We start from the raw sequence: 6010 nt of genomic DNA, 5'->3' as shown, positions 1-6010 counted from the left end.
TAGAAAAGTTTAATAACTTGAAATCAAGGCATGATTCAGAGCTTGTCAATAGCAGAATTTTAAAAAAAGATCATTGTCAACTTGATGGAAATAACATCCATGCTACTTCCTCAACCAGAGGTAAACTCTTTGTGCGTCTCACTGACAACAAAAATTAGTTTTCCTGTTCTCTTGCTTGTCCTCCAAGACGGAACAAAGACACGATTTGTGTCTTTATTGCAACCACCTTGTATAGCAACCTAGTGCCTCACAGATGCTATAATATTTTTCATTTGATTTATTTCAAATCAATAAAACACACTAAACAACAGGAGGGGTTCAAGGACCCGTCTATCCATTCATCTGTATCTGCTCTCCTCTGCAGGGTCACATGGGGAGTTGTGGATTTGGGCTTTTCTGTCTCCAGCAATTAATGGACGAGAGTCAAGGGGGAAGGTGCAGCCTGGCGGGTCACCAGTTCATATGGGCAAATGGGAAACTCTTACTCTTACTTAAAAACATGTTGTAAAAAATCTTAACTTTCCCTTTAAGGATTCAGCTTATAGTTTGCCCACTAGAATTGCTGCTATGTTAGTAGCTGTGGCTGAGGACCGGTGGCTACTGTGTGGCTAACAAGCTAAGTTATTCCTCCTGTATTACGTTGTCATCCCACACCAGGGGTTCTGGTGTAACATTTGTTGGTTTTTTTTGTAAGCAAAACAAAGGATAACCCAAAAATATAAGTGTTCGGAGATAGAGTCAACAAAAACAGATGCCTAAGAAGCTCTTTTGTGGTTTCAGACTGATTTAAATTATCAAGTGTCGGTTTATACAAATATTACTGCGATAAATGGTCATGTTATAGTAAAAGATCTGTGCAGTGCAAAAGCTGTTATGGAAGAAAACACAGTAGGTATCCAGACACTGGTCACGCATTATAAATATACATGTTACCACAGAGTGAGGACTAGGAAGGAAAACAAGAACATTCTCTTCTTGTGCTTTTCTAAATAAATAAAAAAATGTTTGCTGTCTGGATGGAAGGATATAATTTTGTTCATGTTAGGATGGATTTGTTTTGGCTCCAAAATAACAGCTACAAAGAGGGAGAGATGTTCTGTTTAGGTGAATGTGTTTACAACTCAAGCTTTGAAAATCTTAAAAAGAAACCTGGACGCTCTACAGAGCTATTTATTTTATGAGTATAACATTGAGGTGCACTTCCCCAAATCCAAATTAAATGTCTTTGAAAGAGCCTTGGAAAAGTATTCACACTTTTCCACATATTTCACAACTACAACCTTAAGTCCATCTGATTAAGATGGATCACGTGTTAAACAAAAGTGAATAATCGTGAAGTGAGACAAAAATGTTCTTTGAGTGTGTCTGTGTGTGTGTGGCACGTTTTGTATCCCGTAGCCTTTACTCCAATACCTGGAAAGAAAATTAAAGTGCAGCCAACCGCTTTGCAAATCAAATCCTCCAGTGTGGATAAATATAAAAAATGCCACAGCAACACAGCAGGAGCTGCAAGAGATACTGTGAATACTTTTGTAAGAAGCTGAAGTAGACAAAATGCTTTTTTTTTTTTTTGCTTTTTTTTTTTTACAAAAACAGTAGCTCTACGATAGGCAGAGAGCAACATGATGCCACCAAACAAAATTATAGCAGGTATCCAAAAAGCCTTAGGGGGTAGCATGAATTTATAGTACTTCACTGTGCATCATGCATCATATTTATAGTCAAAGCCACAAAATGCTATATCATGTCCATCATGACGCATTTTTCAGTTTTAGTGGTTGAAGGGAGACAAGGAGAATCTTAATTTGCAACCCTTTTGGTAGCAATAATGGTAAGGTAGCAGAAAACCTAAATGATTGAACTTTAATTTCCCTCTCCTCCCCAGCAGAACTAATTCTGTAGATAGAGCCAAGCTAGCATGGGAATAAATAGCCAAAGGGGATGATCAAAACGTATCTTTTTTTAACTGCTAAGGCAACACTCACACTCGTGGATTGCTACCTCTGGCTTTGGCAGAATGCCACTGGGAGAAATGTGTACGGTGTCCCACTGGAGACATAAAGGGCAGAGACGGTGACCACGGACACCCACCCTGCCCTGCTGCTCTGAGGCGAGGGTTACATGCATCCCACTGTGGGGAAAAGAAGACTTAAACCTTGTCTGTAGGACTAATATTGTCTCTTTAAATGCTTAAGAGTGTTTTCCTTGCTGGATAATTTGAACGCATTCGATGCCTCAATTTTGCCCATTATTGCCACTTTAAGGAGGATTAACTTTTCAGCAAAAATATTTTTTATTTGCTCTAAAGAAAATTAGATTGGCCAGGTACCTAAATTATATAATTACAAATATTGCTGACGTGCTTAGAGACAGTAGTGGAGTTCTTTGGCAGAAAAGGTGTGTTCTTAATTTCCTTCAGAGTTGTTTACGGTTTAGTTATTTCTAATCGCTTCAGTAGATGTTTTCTATCTGCGGGTAGCTTAGGGTCATACTGTTTATCATTCTTCCACTTAATCAAAACATCTAAACTCGTTAAATTTAGCTAAATCTGAATTTCCATTTTCACATCCAGCTGATGCAGCAGTAAACTTTTAATTCATCAGTTTTCCAACAGTCGTTTCTTCCACTTTTCTTTTTTTTCATTTCAGAAGAAATCAGTCCATCTTTTCTCTTCTTCACTTCAATCAAATAAACACAGCAAAACATCTCATATTTTTAGTATGACCATTTTTTTTCTCAGTAGAGTTTTACACAAAACAAAATCAGGTTGAAAGCAATTCAGATATTGATTGGGAACAAACATGGTTATTGAAAGAAAGTTTTTTGTCCCAAATAAAGTACGGGAGGTGTCTTAAAATTCTACACAGGTGTTACCCTGAAAATTCAGTACTGAATAAATATATTCCAAATATTGATCCTCTTTGTTCGTTTTGTCACATCAAACAATAAACATTAACCCACCTTTTTTGGGAATGCTCTTTCAGCAAAACATTTTGGTGTGACTTCAATATTTTCTTTAGTCATAAATGTAATATACTTATTCCTTTGAATGTTAAAACATGTTTTCTTTGGTATTTCCAATAATAGTATGTCTGTGGAAGAATATATTATAAACTTTCTTATTCTGTTGGCTAAGTTCCACATACTTCCCTGTAAATTTGCTAAAAACAAACCCAACCTCACTGTTTTTAGAGCTTATGTAAGATGTTTTTTGGACTCCTTAAAAATGTGCACCAACTCTGAAGCTATGAAACTTATAACCTTAAGTGATTAATTTGATTTGTAAACTGCTTTTTTTCTTTTTTCTCATGGAATCCTGTGGATTTGTTACCACAGCACCTCGAGCATGCTACTGCCTGCAATTGTATATTCTTTATTTGTAAATAAAGTTTATTTTAAAAAAAAGAAAAAGAAGCTGTAGGTAAAGGTGAGGGCTGACGTGGATATGACGCATATTTCAGAAGACAAATTATGAAAACCTTTTTTTTTTATCTGATGTTAACGTGTCACCTCAAATTCCAAGATAACTTTGCAACAAAAATAAATTAAAAAAAAATAAGATAAAAAGAAGTGTAACTAAGAAATAACCATCATTCATTTTTATGTTTTTATTTCATTTTTTTATTGTTTTTTTTTTTTTGTCAAAGTCAGAAGGAGCCATGACACGGAGGTTAAAGCTGCGGACCCCTGATCTAATCAAATTACAAAACATAATTTTCTCTTGGATTAATAAAGAATAGTTTCAAAGAGAGAACATTTCCAGTGAGCATTCTCTGCTGATGGTAGGGATCAGAAAAGGAGTGGACAAACTGGTTTCCAGTTTACACAAAGGTAACAGTAGTTTAAATAATGTTACAACAAAGGCGGAGGGGATGCCTTCTCTGAAAATGAAGACCACAATGGGTTTCACTCCGTTCAGCTAAAACCATGAAGCTGCGGATCTCACATTCTCGTCAAAATTGAACATTACCAGATTGGAAAAAAACATCGTGCAGTCCAATGAGTTTCCATTTCAGCTGCAGCATTCTGATTATAGGCTCTTAAAAAGCATTAAGACACGCTGTGCCTCGCTTTAATGGTTCTGGAAGGTGATGGTATATTGGTGTGGGAGATACTTGTATATTTTGCGCCCACTCGTACCAACTAAATCATTATTTATATGCCACAGCGTACCTGAGCATTCGTACTGATTATATTCCTTTTTCTCCCCACAGTGTAACTCTCTCTTGATGGCTGCTTCCAGCAGGGTAATTCTCCATGGCACACAGCTCAATTCGTCTGAAAAAGGTTTTCTTAACGATGACAATGAGGTCACAGTCCAGATACAGTGGTAAGAGTCCAGTGTGCAGCCAACAAACCTGCAGCAACTTCATGATGTCATATCAATTTAGTTTCTGTGCAATGAAGAATTAAGGCGGTTTTAAAAGGGATGTTGGTAAAGTGTACCTAATAAAGTGGTCAGAACATTCACCAGTGTTAACATGGCAATGTTTTCCCGACTGAATAAATGTTAAATACATAGCTGGTTTTCTGCACTTTTACAGTTTGAGACTATGTTGGAAAATAGTCTAGGAAATCTTTTGAAAGCAATTCTGCATGATGGGAAGAGGAAGACTTAGCAAGAAAGAGAATCTGTGTGTCGTCGATGTCTTTTTTGATTAAATCAGGTGTTTGCACGGTTTAGTTAAAAATATTTCTCTACCATAACATTTTCCTTGAATGTGAAAGCAACATAATTAAAGCCCTGGCAGCATAAGGGAGAGAGCATCCACCACCACTTGGGAGCATTATCAGCGAAACTCTTTGCCTCATGTGGTGTTTGACTTTACTGATTACAGAGCATATACTGCATGAAGTTACTGTTACTGTAGCCTGGGAAAGTGGGTAAACTAAGAAGATGCATAATTAGACATTTAGCGCCAATCCACCCCACAGATGAACACACCCTTCACCACAACAGATAGGCCAAGGAGTTAAAAATGTCCCAACGCCCACCAAGCGTGGAGTCTGAGACACCATGTGACGGCCATCAAGCTCTGAACCTACTGTAACCCACACAATAAAGGCTTATGGGGGCATTTAACCCAGCACTAACCTGAATAGACCTCATTCATGCTGCCGCACTTGCTTGAACAGCGAGTCCCGCGAGCGATCATAAACTTAGATGTAGCAATCAAAGCTCCAATCAGAGCACAGACAAATTAGAGGTACATTGTGCCTAGGCATAGGATTTCTGACATTACAGAATAAAAGCACTAAAAGGAAGATATTTTGAGGATTTGTAAACTTTTAATTACCGAGGGAGCACAGAAGAATTGGAAAAACTTTTACCCAACATGAAGCTTCACAACATAAAGCAGCTTGCCCTGCACTTTGTGGTCTGACACTCCAACACATATCTATACTTAAGAGGATTTAAGCAGCTAACAGGCAATTTTCAATGGGTGCAAAACGCTCCCTCAATACGTACACGGGGGGGAAAAAAACATGAAATTTTCAGTATTTATTGTATAATTTGTGTTTATTTTGTGCAACCTCTGTTTCTATGACAGATCTTAGCTGCCAAGGACAAATTTGCTATATTCTAAGGCAGGGGTCCCCAACCCTGGTCCTCTGGGCCCACTCCACCATGCAGGGGTCCACTGCATAGTGGGGTGATGATGTGTCTCCACTCCATCACAGCTGATTCAAATGATCGCATTACCTCCTTTGCATGCCTTCAGCAGCTGCAGAAGCCTATTAGCCACCCATTCATTTATATATATATATATATATATGTATATATATATATATATATATATATATATAAAACTTTTTTTTTCTAAATGTTTTATGTGACAGGTACTCAAATAGATCACTAAAACTTCCACAATTTTCTACAAAATGACATCTTACCAAAGATGATGTCAAAAAGTATTTAATACCATGCTGAGTTTTAAACTCAATTTAACTGTAATTTAATGCTGACCTCTGTCATTAGGATGTTGATTGGCAGACAGGCACAATTATC

Source organism: Gambusia affinis, linkage group LG16, assembly GCF_019740435.1.
Source record: "Gambusia affinis linkage group LG16, SWU_Gaff_1.0, whole genome shotgun sequence".
Lineage (NCBI taxonomy): Eukaryota > Metazoa > Chordata > Actinopteri > Cyprinodontiformes > Poeciliidae > Gambusia > Gambusia affinis.
Note: the sequence above shows the minus strand (reverse complement) of the source record.